Source organism: Carlito syrichta, unplaced genomic scaffold, assembly GCF_000164805.1.
Source record: "Carlito syrichta isolate Samal-C Ts95f unplaced genomic scaffold, Tarsius_syrichta-2.0.1 Scaffold304513, whole genome shotgun sequence".
NCBI lineage: Eukaryota > Metazoa > Chordata > Mammalia > Primates > Tarsiidae > Carlito > Carlito syrichta.
This window is the reverse complement of record NW_007248609.1, coordinates 277,921-297,832: the sequence shown is the minus strand read 5'-3', so window position 1 is coordinate 297,832 and position 19,912 is coordinate 277,921.

The window sequence follows — 19,912 nt, the reverse complement described above, 5'->3', positions numbered from 1 at the left end:
TCTCTGTGACCAAATTGTTAAGCTTCCAGAAGCTTGGATGTGACCTTACTTCACTCAGACTTATTTACAGCTATGCTTCTACCGGTGAGGTCCTTTTGGGGATCTGGAGTCAAACATCATCATTGTCTGTCTCTGTCATTGAAAAACATTACAGATTTCTAGCTGTGTATCTGACCATGCTAACTTCTTTTTATGTGCTTTGGCTCACTTACCATCTGTGTGTTCTCTTTTCCATCTGAACCAAATTATTGACTTTGCTCAATCTATGGCTATGTAATTCCTAAAGTGTCTAAAACACTATGACAGCCTTCCTTCCATGTTCACTTACCCTAAACTATTGACCTCCTCTTCAGTAAGTACATAATACTGGTGAGCACTGTGTTCCAAGCTGAGCACTCAAAATATTAGGTTGATGCATGAGTTCATAGCATTTGTTTTTGGCATGACAACACTGTGGTGTTGGAAGTTTGTTTATCATTTGTCATTTGTTACTTAGAGTGGCAGTGTGATGTTTGTGACTATGCCTTGCATTTTGCAGATTTGAAGAAAGTTAGTGCTATTTGTGGGCTAAAGAAGATGGAGTGTCAAGTGGAAAAAAACAAACACTTCCGACATATTCTTCTGTTTGAGTTTAACAGGAGTTTAACAATTGAGGCAGTGGAGGTGGCTCAAAACATTTGTGCTGTGTACAGGGATAATGCCATCAGGGAACGTACAGCAAGAAAACACTTTTGTGGCTCAGCCTGTAATCCCGCACTTTGGGAGGCTGAGGTGAGTGGATTGCCTGAGCCCACGGGTTCGCGACCCGCCTGGGAAACTTGGCAAGCCCTCATCTCTAAAATAAATCAAAAAAATCAGCCGAGCGTGGTTGTGCGCACCTATAGTTCAAGCTACTTGGAAGGCTGAGGCGGAAGGATCGCCGGAGCCCAGCAGGTCGAGGCTGCGGTGGCCAGGAGCGGCCAATGCACTCCAGTCTGGGCGACAGAGTGAGACTCCAACTCAAAAAAAAAAAAAAAAAAGAAAAAGAAAACGGTTCTGTTGTTTAAAAGAGGCTCACTTCGACCTGAGTGATTCTCCACATTTAGGAAGACAATTGGGCTTTGCTGAAGACCATTTCAATGCTTTAATTCACAATGATCCACATCTGTCAACACAAGAATTGGCAAATGTAATGTACTGTGACCAGTCAACCACTGTGCGACATTTGCATTCCATGGGCAAGCAAAAAACACTACAAACTTGTGCCTCAACCCAATCTATACCAAAGCCATGTTAGGGGTTGGATAGTGAGACAGCACTCTAAGAACAGGCCATGAAATAAAAGCTGAGTGGAGATTAAAGCTGTGTCAAACCTTGAGCAAACATAGAGAGACACCATGACTAAGCAGAAAATGTATGAGAGCCCAAGACTTTGGGCCTAGTTAAGGGCAAAGTTGATAGGAGATAACATGGAGGTAAAACTCAGGAGTCCAGATAATGTCGCACATTGGGTTCTCTAAGAAACAGGCACTGAGATGAAGTTTAGCATGCATGATATTTATTAAAGAGAGTCCTTGGCTGGAAGCAGTGGCTCATACCCGTAATCCTAGCACTTTGGGAGATCGAGGCAAGAGAATTGCTTGAGCCTAGGAGTTCGAGACCAGCCTGGGCAACATAGTAAGATCTCATGTCTCCAAAAAAGTCAAAAATGTAGCCAGGTGTGGTGGCACACGCCTGTAGTCCTAACTCCTTGGGAGGCTGAAGCAGAAGGATCGCCTGAGCCTGGGAGATTCAGGATGCAATGAGCTGTGATCGTGCCACAGCACTACAGCCTGGGTGACAGAGTGAGACCCCGACTCAAAACAACAACAACGAAGTGGTCTTGTAAACAATACTTGGGACAGAAAAGGAAGGAAGAAGAATGGAGCAGAGAGAAATCAAGCTGCAAAATAGACTCAACAACTTTGACTAGCCCTCTGGGAGCTTTTCTGTCCTCTCAATAAACCCCGCTTTCTTTTAAAAAGAAAAATAAAAAAGAAATGATGGAAATAAAATGATCACTCAGAGTTATCTAGGACTAGGCCAAAATGTCCAGGCCTTATACTTCCACATCCATCAGTCATGGGATGTGAGCCACCAGGAGGAACATGACCTTGAGCAAGGCGGTTCTGCAACTGAGGCATTCTCTGAAAAGGCTGAGAGCTGAAGACTTCCTACTACAGTACTCCTAGCAACTGGGACAAGTTCCTCCTTGGTGGGAGCCTGAGAGGTACACCACAGTATCCACCACAGACAGTGATTCAGAGACTCCCATGTTCCTTTAAGAGGCCTACATTTTGCTCCTGTAGGTTTGCCTTAATCAATTCTAACCACAGGGCCCTGAGCCCAGTCTCTGACAGCAATTCTACTGTTCCTTTCAATTATTTCTGAGATTAGAGTTTTTTCCTCATTTTTTCACCCTGATATATTATTTGATAATCATGATATAATTCTGCAGAGATAAATACATAAAGCCTAACATGTTGTGGCAATTTTATAACATGCCCACAAATTCGTTGATTCTTCTTCCTCTGAGAAGTATGACCTATGCACCATTTCTTTGAACAGAGACAAGATTGTGATTGGCTTCTGGCCAAAAGAATGAGGCAGAAGTGATGCTGCATGACTTTCAAAGCTAGGTCAGAAGAGGCAAAGCAGCTTCTGCCTTGTGGCCTGGAACTCTCAATTTTGAAGCCCTGACTCCTGCCATGTAAAAATTCATGAGGCCACCATGCTGTGAGGCACTCCAGGTCACACAGAAAAGTCATATAGAAGAGTTCTGGTCAACACCCCCAACTGAGGTCCAGCCAATAACCAGACATGTAAAAGGAGACACCTCCATAGGATTCCAACCCCCCGGTCATGGAGCCATTCCAACCATCCCAGCTGAGGCCCTAGACATCTGGCAGCAGAGACAAATGACTCCCATTGTGGTCTGTCTGAATTCCTGACCCACAAAATTAGTGGACATAATAAAATGGTTATTGTAAACCACTAAGTTTTGGGATAATTTATTACCAAGCGATGGTAACCAGAACACCATAGGATCCAAAGCTTGCTATGATAAATGACAAATGTTCAGGACCACCTGTGCATGCTCACAGAATAAGCTCTTGTGTATCTTTTGGCTCCGCAGGAACCTGGAAATGACTCAAAGAAATCTGGAGAATTAAAAAGAAAAATTTCCGTCAACTGTCAGAGCAGATGGTTAAAATAAATTAATTAATCCATTAAATAAAAAAAATTTCTGGATTAGAAGTATAATTTTTAGGAGTCTATCCTGTGCTGTGCTTCAAGAGGTAAGTTTCAAACAGAGCCAGGTCATTCTAAAAAATCTAAGAGTGTAGATGCCTCAGAGAAGATGGAAAATCAGTCATTAACCACACAAGCTTTGCTCCTGATCTTAAGTACTGTATGCATGTTTTGCAATTTAATCTGGTTGGCACTAGGATTTAGTTTATTTTTGCATTAACTACACATAAGATACAGTTTAGCCCAGTTGTGTTAGTTAGATAGTTTTAAAGCTAAGAAGTTTCTCTCTGTATAAAATAATCTCCTTTAGATCATGTTTCTGGATACCTTCATATAGGCAGTGCACACAGCATTTGAGAAATCCAAATGAAAGAAGTTCTTTTATTTTCATAGCAGCCAAGTTAATTTATATTGTTAACAAACAGAAGAAGTGAGGAATTCCACTTAAGGTTTTCAGTAGAATGTAGACTCAACAAATGGAAGGAACTGAAAATCATCATCTCTAACAGGTAAGAATGTACCCAATGTAGCAAGCAATGCCTCTGGAAATTTCATAACACAATTTTCCAGGTGTTCAATATGACTAGAATTTTATGGACTGGACTAATGAAAACATCTACCTTATTACCCATAATGTCACCACAGCTATTGTAAACAGATTGAGGGAAATTGCTGGAGATCATCTGCTGGGAACACCCCTTAAGGTTTCCATCTAACATCTGAAAAACTCTAGCCATCTGTTTTCTTCTAAACTCTTGAAGTCAGCAAGTTTTACTTAATATACAACCTATGTATTGCAAACAACTCATCTTCCTACTTTGTAACATTGGAGATCATCCCAAGAGCACTATGGCAAGACAAGCTGAAAAGAAAGAAACCTCAAGAGCTATTTCCTGTCACTTTAGTCAGTAGGCAGCATTTGTTCCTGAGTTTCCAAGGCTGAGAAAATGAAAAGGAGAAAACGTGTATTGAAGGGATAGGGGTAGCAGGCACTATTTTTATCTAATAGAAAACTAAAGCCAAGAGAGATAAGTGACCTGCCCGAGATCACGTGTTCAGGAAGGGAAGGGCCAAACTTCAAAAACAGGCACCTTTAACTATGAAGGAGTACTGCCTCTCTGAACAGAGCTTTTGAAAAACAGGGCCGAGAAACAATAGAAAATATTTGAATACACAAGACTACGGTTACTACCTATCAGATCCAAGGAAAAATGGAGGGATCAGCTTGGTAATGGGCTGGTTGCCTTGCCTCTTTCTCTTCCATTTCTTATGTTTCCACCTACCAGTTCTAGCATTTGTCCCTTTACTCCTTGTTAACCTACTCATCTTTCCACTTTTCTGCTCAACCTTCATGTAACCCCCAACTTACTTTTAACACAGAGACTCACTCCACTCCATGTTAGCTTCTAGGAGAGTTTAACAAGCTAAAATACTTTCACAATAGAACAGTACAAATTGCAAAGTGCCATTTAAATGTGAGGTATTACTTTGCAAAATAAATGAGTGACTAAAATAAAAACCTGCCAGAATATAACAGCTGAAGTGAATTCTAATTATTCAATTATAATGACATTAAAAAGTAAATTTTCAAAGAAATCATCTGCTATGAAGTGAGTACTGGAAGTTTGGAATTTTTTTTCAAATGAATTTGTTAAAAATAATGTGTGTCTCCAGTAAAGCACATATATTTACTTAGGTAAAGAGAAACTACTTAGCTAAAATTTCTAACTAATTGCTAACACCTGCTAAATGAATAACTTCAATAAGTTTGAATATATTTAAAAACAATGTAATCCCGCGCCTTTGGGAGGCCAAGGTGAGTGGATTGCCTGAGCCCGCGGGTTCGAGACCCACCTGGGCAAGCGAGACCTCATCTCTACAATAAATAAAAAATTAGCCGGGCGTGGTAGCGCACGCCTGTAGTTCCAGCTACTTGGAAGGCTGAAGCAGAAGGATCGCCGGAGCCCAGCAGGTCGAGGCTGCGGGGGCCGGGAGCGGCCACTGCACTCCAGTCTGGGCGTCAGAGTGAGACTCCAACTCAAAAAAAATTTAAAAAAATTTTTAAAAAAGACAAAATTTTCTTATTAATTTAACAGAACAACAGTTAATTTAGATATTTTTTCTGAATCTACTGGTTTATTGGTTCCATACTATTTCTACTAGATGTGTTAACATAAAATTTTGCTTCTGCAGTATCTTTTGTACTTGTTTAAGTTGTCTATAAACTTAAGTATTTGGATTTCAGCTGTTAAGACATATTGAGGCCTAGACTCAGACACATCTTTAGTCCTGGACTATACTTCTGATATATAATTAAAATTGTTTGAGCCGGGCTCGGTGGCTCAACCTGTAATCCCACGCCTTTGGGAGGCTGAGGTGAGTGGATTGCCTGAGCCTGCGGGTTCGAGACCCGGGCAGCGAGACCTCATCTCTACAATAAATCAAAAAATTAGCCGGGCGTGGTAGCACATGCCTGTAGTTCCGGCTACTGGGAAGGCTGAGGTGGAAGGATCGCCGGAGCCCAGCAGGTCGAGGCTGCGGTGGCCGGGAGCTGCCACTGCACTCCAGTCTGGGCAACAGAGTGAGACTCCAACTCAAAAAAAAAAAAAGAAAAGAAAAAATTGTTTGCCTCCTAAGTGTTTTACTAAAAATAAGAGTCACTGAGAGTTAGCATTGTCATTGATGTACATAATTAAAATTACTAAATATAAGAGAAGCAATTTTACATGCAAAATAAATCAATAAATAATGTATGGTTTTGGTGAAACATTATAAGAAAGCATGGGAATATGGTTTTGTTAAAAAGAAAATTTTAGCCGGGCTCTGTGGCTCAGCTTGTAATCCCGCGCCTTTGGGAGGCTGAGGTGAGTGGATTGCCTGAGCCCGCGGGTTCGAGACCCACCTGGGCAGCGAGACCTCATCTCTACAATAAATCAAAAAATCAGCCAGGCGTGGTAGTGCATGCCTGTAAGTCCGGCTACTCGGAAGGCTGAGGCGGAAGGATCGCCGGAGCCCAGCAGGTCGAGGCTGCGGTGGCCGGGAGCGGCCACTGCACTCCAGTCTGGGTGACAGAGTGAGACCCCAACTCAAAAAAAAAGAAGAAAATTTTGGCTGGGCTCAGTGTCTCAGCCTGTAATCCCAGCCGTTTGGGAGGCTGAGGTAAGTGAATTGCCTGAGTCCGCGGGTTTGAGACCCACCCGGGCAACTTGGTGAGACCTCGTCTCTACAATAAATCAAAAATTAGCCAGGTGTGGTAGTGCACGCCTGTAGTTCCAGCTACTTGGAAGACTGAGGCGGAAGGATCGCCGGAGCCCAGCAGGTCGAGGCTGCGGTGACCGGGAGTGGCCACTGCACTCCAGTCTGGGTGACAGAGTGAGACTCCAACTCAAAAAAAAAGAAAAGTAATTTTGTCTAATTTAGATGCTTTTTAAGTTGTTTTAAAATTAAAGGAATATAAATCATGGCTAAAACTAAACAGATATAGAAATTGGAAAAGAAAACATTGTTTTTGTCCCGATATAAAACTTTTAACATAAAACTGAAGATTTAAATAAGGTTAGAAAATATAAAAGAATATTGGTATCATAAAAAGAATTTTACATGAGATCAACTTGACTAAAATATAAAAATATGTAGTTTTTCTATAAATTAAAAAAATGTGAGGTATTATTTTTTATACTAACTTGATGTCATGTTCTGTTCCATCACCTATGACTCCTTAATGAAAAGAACAGATGGAACCTTATTCTTAGAGTTTTTAAAAATTGTGGTAAAATGCACTTAACATAAAATTAACATTTTAATTATTTGTTTTGTTTTGTTTTGCCCTAGACAGGATCTTGCTCTGTAGTACAGGCTAGAGTGTAGTGATACCATCATAGCTCACTGCATCTTCAACTTCCTGGGTTCAAGCAATCCTCTTGCCTCAGTCCCCTGACTAGTTAGGACTATGTGTTCAAAACACTACACCTGGCTAATTTTTTTTTTTAAAGACAGGGTCTTGCTATGTTGCCCAAACTGGTCATGAACTCCTGGCCTCAAATGATCCTCCCTCACTGAGTATTATTGACTCTAAATCCATCCAAGTTGGTGAGAAGTCCATATGTTTGTCCTTCTTTATGGCTGTGTAATATTCCATTGTGTGTGTGTACCACCTTTTTTTTTTTCTCCAGTTCAGTTTCTATGAGCAGCACGGTTGGTTCCATGTTTTTGCGATTGTAAATAGTGCTGCAATAAACATGTGTGTGCAGGTGTCTTTTTTGTAGAATGCTTTGAGTTCCTCCAGGCATATTCCCAGTAGGGGGATTGCTGGGTCATATGGAAGGTCAGAGAAATTTCCTCCATTTTTAAAGCTGAATAATATTCCATTTTATGGATATACCACATTTTGTTTATCCATTCAGTCATTCATGGAAATTTGGGTTGCTTCCACTTATCCTTAGAGCTTTTTAAAATCAGTACCACTACCAACTCACACAAAAAGAAATGACTCCCATCCTTTCTGACCTGCTTCCTTCTCTGCACTGTCATCTACTTGTCAGAGGCTGACTCTCCTTCCTGTCTTTCTCCTGTGCCCCCCTCCTTACTTTGGGGATGCTTTCACTCTTGTGCTACCCTTCCCCTCTTAGTCTTGCATACATCCCTGCTCCCTGTCAACCAACCCTGACTCTGGGTCCTTCATTTTAGACATCAGACTCCAATCCTGGGTTTCTGAAAGACCTCGTCACGGTTTCTTTTTCTGCTTGGAAACACACCATACCCTCTACCAACCACCCACAGATGCTGGTTCCTAAGCCCAAAGGTCCAGGTTGCAGTTCAGCTAGGGCCTTTCCTAGTTAGTGAAATCTCCTGACATGGCCCCCTGCTGCCACCTGCTGGCTGTAGCCATTAATCCTTTTATGGGCCTGTTTCCTACTCAAGGGACTTACACAAAAGGAGTTAGCCCTTTCCATCCAATCATCCAGCATGGGATAAAACTTTCATCTACTTACATTTGTTTCTTACAGTGTTTTCACCTTGTCTTGTTTTTAAAAGAAAGGCCTTTAGCAAATCTGTGTGCAGGTCACAGTCTCATCGGACTTTCCCAAACAGAAAAATCTCTCTGTATTTGGACACTGCAATTTGCAAAAGAATAAAAGAGTCTAATGCATATCAGTTTTCATTAGCTCCCTAACAGCAGTTATATTATATTCAAATAAATTGAATTATAGATAATACATAAAATACCAAATACTGAGTTTTCCTTGAAACTCGTAAAATGTTTCTAAAATATTTTGAAAACATTTCAAAATAAGACTATTTACAAAAAGGGACTCCAAAAAACTCAAAATTATTTTTTGGAGGGTGAGCCCCTTGTAGTACAGGCTTCCCCCACTAGGCACGTACCCATCAGGATCAGTGTATCAGCTAGCGTCATTGTGAGAGGCTATGTTTGGCTTCAGTGATTTTTTTTTTTTTTTTTTTTTGTGGAGATTCTTTCAATGCATTTGCCCATTTCATGATGGGTGATTTACAAGCGTACCTGCCCACACCATGCTGAGTGTTCAGCAGTTTTTGACCCCAAACGGCATAACTTCATGCCCCACCCTCCCTATTCACCTGATCTCGCCCTGAGCAATTTTTTTTTGTTTGTTTGGTTCCCTGATGAAAAAGTTCCTCAAAGGGAAACATTTTGCCAATGTGGAAGAGGGGAAACAAAAAACAGCGAAGCACTAAAAGGCGTCAAAATTGACAAATTCAAAAACTGTTTTGAGCAGTAGAAAAAGCATCTTGGTAGGTGTGTTGCATCAAACGGACAGTACTTTGAAGGTGACCGAAGTTTAAACATGTAAGAATAAATACACAATTTTGCATAAATAAATTCTGGTATTTGTGGGTCCCCCCTCCCACCATGGTGTTGTTATTTTTGACTTTGTCTTTCACACAGACATAAAAACAAAATCTGCAGAAATGCAAGAATTACTTTGCAAACTCTTTGGCCTCTTGGAAGTAAGGAGGTCCAAGAATGGAGAGGAGATTTTGTGGTTTACGGACAAAACAAATCTGTGAATAGGCAATACTGAAAACACGCAAAGGCCTGAGCCTGGACATTGGAGGGCAAGGGATTAAAATTCAGTGTTGGTGACTATGTCTGTATTCTTATTATGTGTTTCTTTCACACCCCCCCCAGGTTTCCACTTTGTTCTCCCACTTCACATTGAATTTTGTCTCTAGCACATGTACATAACAGGCATTCATTCTATAATGACATCTTGCTGTAACAGGTAAAGTCAGTGGCACTGGAAATTTTAGTCTGGATCTAGTACAATGGCATGATCATAGCTCACTGCAGCCTCGAGCTCCTGGGCTCAAGTGATTCTCCCACCTTAACCTCCCAAGTAGCTGGGACTACAAGTGTGTGCCACCACACCTGGCTAGTTTTTTTGTTTTTGTTTTCTTTTGTTTTGTTTGTTATTGTAGAGTCAAGGTCTCGCTATGTTGCCAGGCTGGTCTCAAACTCCTGGGCTCAAGAAATCCTCCTGCCTCAGCCTCCAAAAGTGCTGGGGTTACAGGAGTGAGCCACCATATCCAGCAAAAATAATATTTTTTTTTTTAGTTGGAGTCTCACTTCTTCACCCAGGCTGGAGTGCAGTGGCACGCACACTCATGGCCACCCCAGCATCGACCTTCTGGGCTCCAGCGATCCTTCTGCCTCAGCTTCCGAGTAGCTGGAACTACAGACGTGCACTACCACGCCCGGCTATTTTTTATTTTATTGTAGAGACGAGGTCACACCAAGTTGCCTGGGCTGGTCTTGAACCGGAGGGCTCAAGCAATCCACTCACCTCGGACTCCCAAAGTTCTGGGATTACAGACTGAGCCACTGAGCCCAGCCAAAAATATTTTTAAGGGTGGCATAAGAGTTGGGAAGAGAGGTGAATGTCAAGGTTGATGATAGAGTCTGAGTGATGTTCTGGGGATTCAGCTCTGGGAAAGAGTGGCATTTCTTGTGGTTAGGGAGAAGGGATCCAAGAAGTCTGGAAGGAACTGAGTTACAGTCAGCAATGGCTTCAGAAATTTTGATAAGAAGGGTCTACTTACAGTGGCAATCTGTGGTGAAGGAAGGTCTTCTAGGGGTCCATCTTGGAATTGCATGTTTAACAATTTACATAAAACTGAGAAAATGTTGATCACCATTCAAAAAATGGGGGGGAGTCTAATGAAAACTGAAGAGGGACTTCAATTCCTCTTTTCATCACAGCATTCTGCTGCATTCTGCTCTGATCGGAGGCAGAGATGAGAAACTAGACTCGGTTCCAGACGAGAAGTCGGTGAAACATCCCTGGGTGTGTGGAGACCTCTCTGTTACCTAGGTTGAACTAAAGAATAAACAAAAATTATACAAAACTTCTATTGTCTGGAGCCTTAGAGCTCTGCTGGAACTGTGGAGATTATGAGTGGGGCGTCAACCTACAGACATTGCCCTGAAAGGTGAGAAAAGAGAAAGGCTTTAGTAAATGTTATCAGGAAAATGCCATCATAGATTTGATACTTTCAGATGGAAGGGACAGGTAGATCGGCCCATGCATTGTCAGATGAACTTCTTGTTCTTGACATAGGAATTTGGTGATGGGAATGTTAAATTGTTTGCTTTGACACATGTCAATGCTACCAGGAGAAAACAGATGCTAGAAGGCTGAATCATTGCAAAAAATCTCAAGAAATACTGTCAAATCTTAATAAAATAAGAGTAATTGTTAATCAAATTCAATATCACAAAGCATTTCCATCTCTGGCTAATGACTTAGTGATTGCGAGCACTTACTAGGTACTCTGCTTTAGCATACATTGTTTCCATGAATCTTCACAACAATATTATGAAATCTGTAGCATACAATACTGTCATCACCAGTGTCATCCCCATTTTGCATAGGAGGAAATGAAGCTCAGGGACTTTAATTTGCTTGTGGTCACAAGGGTCCTGGGATTCAAACCCCAGCAGACTGACTTTAGAACTCATGCTCAAACACTGTGCTAATTTGCCTTCTGTGGCCTCCATGTTTACTTATAAAGCTGTAGATGTACTTTAAAAGGTCACTACAATAAAATTTCTACATCCATACCTCATTTTAAAATAAGTGTGTGTATGATGACATTGTTGGTTACCTATCCAAAATATATCCCTTATTTTGCTTCTTGAAGGGATCCCAATTTTATTAAAGTATCTGACCTATTTGTTCAGCCCTTATAATCTGGTGAAGTTGATGCCAGCGCAACTTGAGGAGTGGGTCTTGAGAAGTCTAGGCCAGTTGTAATCCTATTGCCCTTACTAGGGATGCGAAATCCCAGGCTTAAAACAATGAATCCAGCATTTTTTCTGGAAACTGTTATTGTTCCAGAGGTGGGCTTGTGATCAAACTGGCCCAAACGGTGTCAAGTACAGAACAATTATTCCTGAAATTGATTATAAATTCTCTCTCTCTCTCTCTCTCTCTCTCTATCTATCTCTATCTCTCTCTCTTTCTCTCTCTCTCTCTTCACCCTTCTCCCTTACTATCTCCATTCCTCTCTCTCTTTCCCCCTCTGTCTCTCTCTCTGTCTCTTCTTTCACACACATGTACACACACACACACACACACACACACACACACACACACACACACAGAGAGAGAGAGAGCTGTCAAAATGAGATTGTACCTTGCACCAAACATCCCAAGAAAGAGCTCAAAAACCAAGCCTATTCCACCCATTTTGACTGCAAGTTTTGCAACGGTTATAGATAAAGAAAACTGCAAGCTGAGACAAGACCATCTCCTCTCTTCTTCTTGCCTGTGACAACTCCAATTCTGCTTTGGCTTAGAGAGTTGCCTAATTTTGAGGTCCCCCTGATGCATATTAGCTGTATAAAACCTTTCGTCTCTATTTGAACTATTTTATTTTTCTTTGTCCCTATCCAGTTGTCCCAAAGCAATGTATTAAATGTTCCATTCAGTGATATTCCAAAGATAGGAGGGTGGGAGCAGTCTACCCAGAGGCTGGAGTAGGGGGAGAATTTTATCATTGACATTGTTTGGAATCACTGATGCCTGATAATGACACAAAGCAGACTGATTTAGTAAGCTATATTATTGTTTTAAAATTATCTATAATAATAAACCTGTTTATTGCCTATGCCTAAGATGAGCCATTCCCACTGTCCTTCCTCCCTGCTTGGTAGCCCATGGAGTCCATCTTTTTTCTGCTGGTTCAATTAGTATGTATCAAATTCCATTTCTGGCTTTTCTCTTCTATTCCATTTGTCTGTCTATTCACGAGGACTTTTTTCATCAGGGAACCAAAAAACAGTCACTCTGGGCGAGATTGGGTGAATAGGGAGGGTGAGGCACGGGGGTCATGCTGTCTTTGGTCAAAAACTGCTGAACATTCAATGTGGTGTCAGCAGGTATGTTGTCATGGTGGAAGAACCAGTCACCTGTTTGCCACAACTCGAGACGGACGTTTCTTTCGAAGGCAACCTCTCACAACAATGCTAGCTGGTACATTGATGCCGATGGATTCCTAGAACACTTACCTAGCAGGGGAAGCCTGTGCTACAAGGGCCCACCCTCCAAAAAATAATTCCAATTTTTGGGGGTCCCCCCGCTTATATAGTCCTTTATTTGACAATACATTACAAAGTCTTTTATCTACCAAGACTGGGATAAAATTCTCATTTTATTTATTATGATTTAGAAGTCTTAAATTTTAGTTGTTCTTTGAATAGGTGATTATAATGATTTGAATGTTTGTGTCTCCTATAAAATTCATGTTGAAACTTAGTCCCCAATGCAACACTATTAAGAAGTGTGGCTTTTGAGAGGTGATTACGTTGTGAGGGCTCCATATTCGTGAATGGGCTCGAGGTTGAAGGGAACATTCTTCTTGCCTTTCCACCTTCTGCCATGAAAGGATATAGCAACAGGTTCCATCCTGGAAGCAGAGAGCAGCCCTCACCAGATACCAATGTCAACACCTTGATCTTGGACTTCACAGCCTCCAGAACTATAAGTGTATGTTCATTATAAATTACCCGGTCTCAGATATTTGGTTATAGCAGAACAAACTGTCTAAGATAGTGATAAACTCCTTGGCACAAAATTCAAAAGGAACAAAAAGGTTTATAGTGCAAAGTCTTCTTCCCACCCCTGTCTCCCAGACACCCAGTTCTCCTTCCAGGAGGCAATCTATGTTGCCAGCTTTTTTCAGAAATGGTTTACACATAGGTAAGTAAATACATTGAGTATATATATTTTCACTTTGTATATAAATGACAGCATGCTTTACACACTGTTCTACGCCATGCCTTTCCCACCAAACAATTTAGGAAATAATTCCAGATTAGTACATGAAAAGATTCCCCCTCCCCCAAATGCATAGTATTTTATTGAATAAATGTACCACAAAGTACTGCTATTGCTGTTCATTTAGGTTGTTTTAAAATAGCTTGCTATTACATACAGTATGATTCCATTTGTATGAAATTCTAAATACTGCAAGCTAAGATTGTGACAGAAAGCAGATCAGTGGTTGTTTGGGGAATGGAGATGGAAATAAGGGGATATAACATCTGTTAAAATTCACTGAATTGTACATTTTTTAGATGGGTATAGTTTATTGTACCTAAATCATACCCCCCAAAAAATTACTTTTAACAAATCTAGTGCTATTACTGCAACACCATAATAAATAACCTTGACATATGCACCCATTCTTTTCATTTCCACCTGTTTTCTCAGTACTTATTATGATTTCACAATATTTAATTTTGTTTCCTTTTGAAAAGGATGATTTTGGTGCAAAATCTCAAGGATATTCATTTGTTTATTTAGTTGTTCATTTGTTTTTTGTCCGTCTCTCCCATCTCATTCCTGCCCCCAGGAGGGAATAGGAATATTGTCTACCTCATTCACCACTTTATCCTCAGAGCACAGAATGGTACCCAGCACAGAGTTGGTGTTCAACAAAATATCCGTTGACAAAAAGGCATTAAAAATGTTTCTTTTTAGCCAGGCTTGAGCCCAGGAGTTCGAAACCAGTCTAGACAACATAGTGAGACCTCGTTTCTACAAAAAATTAAAAAACTAGTTGGATGTGGGGGCATGTACCTGTAGTGGCAGCTACTCGGGAGGCTGAGGTGGGAGGATTGCTTGAACCCAGGAGGTCAAGGCTGCGGTGAGCTGTGATCCTTGTGATCCTCATGATCATGCATGCCACTGCACTCCAGAGTGAGACCCAACTCAGAAAAAAAAAAAAGAAGTGGAGCCTCTTTCTCTCCCCTTGAATCTTGTCTGGTCTTGTAACTTGCTTTGACCAATAGAATGTGATGGAAATGATGCCGTGCCAGTTCAAGGCCTAGGCTTTAAGAGACCTTACAGCTTCTGTGTTTGCTCTTTTAGAAGCTATGTGGGGCCGGACGCGGTGACTCAGGCCTGTAATCCCAGCACTTTGGGAGGCCAAGGAGAGAGGATTGCCTGAGCCCAGGGGTTCGAGACCAGTCTGGGCAACTTGGTGAGACCTCATCTCTACAATAAATCTAGAAAAATTATCCGGGCGTGGTGGCACATGTCTGTAGTTCCAGTTACTTGGAAGGCTGAGGTAGAAGGATCACCTGAGCCCAGCAGGTTGAGGCTACGGTGGCCAGGAGTGTGGCACTGCACTCCAACCTGGGCGACAGAGTGAGACTCTGACTCAAAAAGAAAAAAAAAAGCTATGTGGAAGAGAAGAGAGTCACCCAGTCTAAAGCCTCCACCAAGATCCTAGACATATGAGTGAAGTCATCTAGGGTCCTTCAGAGCTTGTGGAGCCAACCCAGGTGACACCACAGGGAGAGGAGTCAAGCTAGCCCTCCTAAGCCTTCCCCAAATTCCTGACAGAGTTATGAGCAATTTAATAATACTCGTTTTAAGCCTCTTCATTTTGGAGTGGATTGATATAAGGTTATAGATAATGAAAACAAATGCTATTACACTGCTTTCAGAATCAAGCCCTAAGTCCTTAAAGGATGTTAAAGACCTGAGATGATCTGACTCCTGGTTACCTCTCTAACCTTGCCCAGAAAACCTTACCTAGGTCCCTAGGCTTCAGATGCTGTTGCATTGTACTCCTGACTTTGGAGTAAGACACCCCGAGGCTTGTCCAAATTGCATGGCCTCGATTAAGTTCCCCAAACTCTCTTGGCTTTATTTTTCTCATCTTTGACATAGGAATAACAATAGCACTTAATTCATAAGGCTGTTATGTGTATTCACTAAGATAATGCATGCCAAGTATTTAGGATAGCTCACTTGGCACACAAGCAGCACACAATAAATGTTAGTCATAAGAATAATAATTAGCCGGGCTCGGAGGCTCAGCCTGTAATCCCGCGCCTTTGGGAGGCCGAGGTGAGTGGATTGCCTGAGCCCGCGGGTTCGAGACCCGCCTGGGCAGCGAGACCTCATCTCTACAATAAATCAAAAAATCAGCCGGGCGTGGTAGCGCATGCCTGTAATTCCGGCTAATTGGAAGGCTGAGGCGGAAGGATCGCTGGAGCCCAGCAGGCGAGGCTGCGGTGGCCAGGAGCGGCCACTGCACTCCAATCTGAGTGACAGAGTGAGACTCCAACTCAAAAAAAAAAAAAAAGAAAAAAGAATAATAATTATTATTACATTGTATTTTAATTGTCTATTTATTCATTTTTTTCCTATGGGCTGAAAGCTTTGTGAAGACACCAGGAATTATACTTTGTCCATTCTTGCATCCCCAGGGTCTAGCATAGTAGGTGTACTCAATAAATAACTGTTGAATGAGTGAATGAATGAATGAATGAGCAAGAGAGTAAATAAACAGGCCGGGCTCTGTGGCTCAGCCTGCAATCCCAGCATTTTGGGAGGCCAGGGTAGGAAGACTACTGGAGCCTAGAAGTTTGAGACCAGACTGGGCAACATAACTTTGTCTCTACAAAAAAAAAAACAAACAAAAAGAAATCAAAAAATTAACCGAGTGTGATGGCGTGTGCCTGTAGTCCCAGTCACTCAGGAGGCTGAGGTGGGAGGATCGCCTGAACCCAGGAGGTTGAAACTACAGTGAGCTGTGATCATGCACCACTGTACTCCAGCCTGGGCGACAGAGTGAGAATCTGAACACCCCCTCCAAAAAAAAGAAAAAAAAAGGAAAGGAAATAAACAAACTTATTAGTGATATGATATAAATGAACAGAACTGTTACACATATGTGGATTGATATTGATGTCTTATTCTTTAAGAACAGTTTGAGGTATTAGCTTCCCTTACTGCAACAGTGTGTGATATCTCAGGATCCTGACTAAATAGGAGCATAGGGAGTGCTGAACCTGATTCTTTGATTATGTTTTTTGGTCTTGAATTGTTTTCTAACACAAATGTTATAGTTGGAATCTCAGTTCATTCTTCCTCTGAAAGTGCTACACAAACAAATCTCTTAATTTTGTCATGTGTAAGGGCTTCCTCTTTAACAATGTTTGTTTATAACAAATTGTATTGTGACTGGGGGAAGGCATTTCAGTGGGGGGTTTTGTTTGGTTGGTTTTTGCAGAGAAAAAGCAATTTTCTATTTACCATTTCCGCCTCAAGCTTCTGCAAGACTCTGTTTTTGTTTTTGATGACAAGCATGAACAACTGCTAGTAGTCAAGGAGATAGGATCATTACTGCAGTCTGAGAGCTGAAAACATCCAGATATGTCACATTATTAATTAATCTGCTGCATTATTTTTCCATCTTATCTTCAAACACAGTCCCTTGCTGCCCTGGTTATTAACAAGTAGTATAATTTATCCCTCAGAGGCCCTTAGAGTGACATAATTATATTTTTAAAAACAGAACTACAAAACAAGGCAGTAAAGTATATATATCTTATAACACCAGAGCCTAGTTATAAAGTTAAATGATTCAATGGTGATTTACAACTTAAGATGTAACATAAGCCGGGCTCAGTGGCTCAGCCTGTAATCCCGCGCCTTTGGGAGGCTGAGGTGAGTGGATTGCCTGAGCCCGCGGGTTCGAGACCCGCCTGGGCAGCAAGACCTCATCTCTACAATAAATAAAATAAAATAAAATCAGCCGGGCGTGGTAGCGCATGCCTGTAATTCCGGCTACTTGGAAGGCTGAGGCGGAAGGATCGCCGGAGCCCCTGCAGGTCGAGGCTGCGGTGGCCGGGAGCGGCCACTGCACTCCAGTCTGGGCAACAGAGAGACTCCAACTCAAAAAAAAAAAAAAAAAAAAAAAAAAAAAAGATGTAACTTACTACATAAAAACTCTATGAGATAGAAATTAATGTATTTTTTATTTGTGTGTATGTGTGTTTGGTTTTGTTTTGTTTTACAAAATGAACCTTAACTTTTCCACACTATATTCATTGCTCCCACTTCGTCTCCTTCCAATCTCTCTTGAACACAATCTGGTCAAGCTTTTGTCCCTAGTTCTATACCAGAACTGCTCTTGACTAAGTCCCTAACAAACTCCGTGTAACCAAATCCTGTAGTCACTTAGTCTACATGAAAAACTTTCTTCTTTTGGCCTCTGTACGCTTCTTCTACCTCACTGATTATTTCTTATTAGTTTTTATTTAACTTTTTATTTTGAAATAATTTAAGACACACAGAAAGTCACAAAAATATTTCAGAGAGGTCCCATATACTCTTAACCCAACTTTCTCGTAAAGACATCTTCTGATATAACCATAATATAATCAAAACCAGGAAACTGACATTGGTACAATATTCTTAATGAAACTATAGACCTTATTTGGATTTCACTAGTTCTTACATGGGCTCATTTTGAGGTGAAAGTGTATAGTATAGATTCATGCAACCACCACCACAATCAGGACACAGAACTTTCCATTGCCACAAAGAAACTTCCCTCTGCTACCCTGTTACAGTTATGTCCTGCCCCTACCCCTGGCAATCACTGATTTGTTCTCATCACTACAATTTTGTCATTTCAAGAGTGTCATATAAATGGAATCTTTTGAGATTGCCATTTTTCCACTCAGCATAACAACATGAGAAAACTTGAGGAGAAATAATAATTCAAGTTGTTATATGTATCAATAGTGCATTCCTTGTTCTTTCTGAGTACATTGTATGGATGTACCAGTTTGTTGATATATTTGCTCATTAAAGGACATTTGGCTTGTTTAGAGTGCTCGGCTATTGCACATAAGGTTACTATGAACATTACCCATAAATAATGCATCGTTTTTCTCTGACTACTTTCAGAATTTTTCCTTTGTCATTCGTTTTCAGAAACTTGATTATTATGTGTCTAATTATGGAATTCTTTAGTTCTATCCTGTTAGAGTTTGCTCATATATTTGAATTTTTAGATATATGTCTTTTGCTAAATTTTGTTATTGTACCATAGGTTCCTGAGGCTCTGTTCATTATTTTTTAAATTTATTTTCTTTCTCTTGTTCATATTGGATAATTCCTATTTATCTGTCTTTGAGTTAACTGTTTCTTTCTTCTGTCATCGCCATTCTGCTACTGAGCCCATCAAGTGAGTTATTTTAGTTACTGTGTTTTATAGCTCTAAACTTTCCATTTGGCTCATTTTTATATATTTTATTTCTTTGCTGAGACTTTCTATTTTTTTCATTAGTTTCAAGAATGTTCATGATTGCTTGTTGGAGCATTTTTATGATAACCACTTTAAAATTGTCAAATAATTCCAACATCTGTCATCTCAGTGTTGACAACAGTTGATTGCTTTTTCTCATTCAAGTTGAGGTTTTCATAATTCTTGGTATGGTTAGCATTTTTTATTATATCCTGTACAGTTTAAGTATTATTTTATGAGATGCTGGTTTTTGTTTAAATTTTCTATTATAGCAGGCAGTCAACCTGTTTAGGTTAAGAACATATATCTTGGCCCACTTTTTGTGGGCTGTGGTCCAAAACACATTTAGTTTTCAAAGCCTTTCCAGTACTGTTTTAGTCTGCTCATGTGCTACCCAAAGGTCAGTCTGAAACCTGGGTGGTATTCCAGACCAGTGCTCAGTTCTGAAGTTTATTGCTGTGTTATTTCTAGTCAACTTCACATGAGCTGCCCAGAATTTCATAAACAGATTTTTAAAATTACTTTCTTTAGTTCCCTGCTTTCAGTAAACCTCCTTCCACTTTCTAGTTGGGAGGAGGAGGAATGTGGTTTTATTTGTGGTGTTTACCTGGAATAAGGCAGGTATAATCAAAATGTTTCTGTCCTGCTGAGTCATCCTTTTCCTGGTCCTTTGGCAAAGGAAAGTGGGCTTTTCTTGGGATTTTTTTTTTTTTTTAGTCTGTGTTCATTAATATTTCTGGATTGTAGGATTCTCTAGGGTGAACCATGATATACAGGAGACAAAACAAAACAAAAGGAAAAAAAAGAAAGAAAAACATGGGACTAGGGAAGTCACCACCAAGTCACTTCTTAAGTCCCAAGGTTCCCAATTATTCTCCCTTCTTTTCTCCACGTTTCAGAATTTTCTGGTGGTTTCATTATCAATTTTGTCTAGTTTTTTTCTTTTTGTATTAGTGGTAAGAGGAGGGTAGAATGTGTTTGCTCTGTCTTGTATGGACCCAGAAGCTCGTTATCAGTTTTTGGTTTTGGTCTTTCCTCATATTCCCCA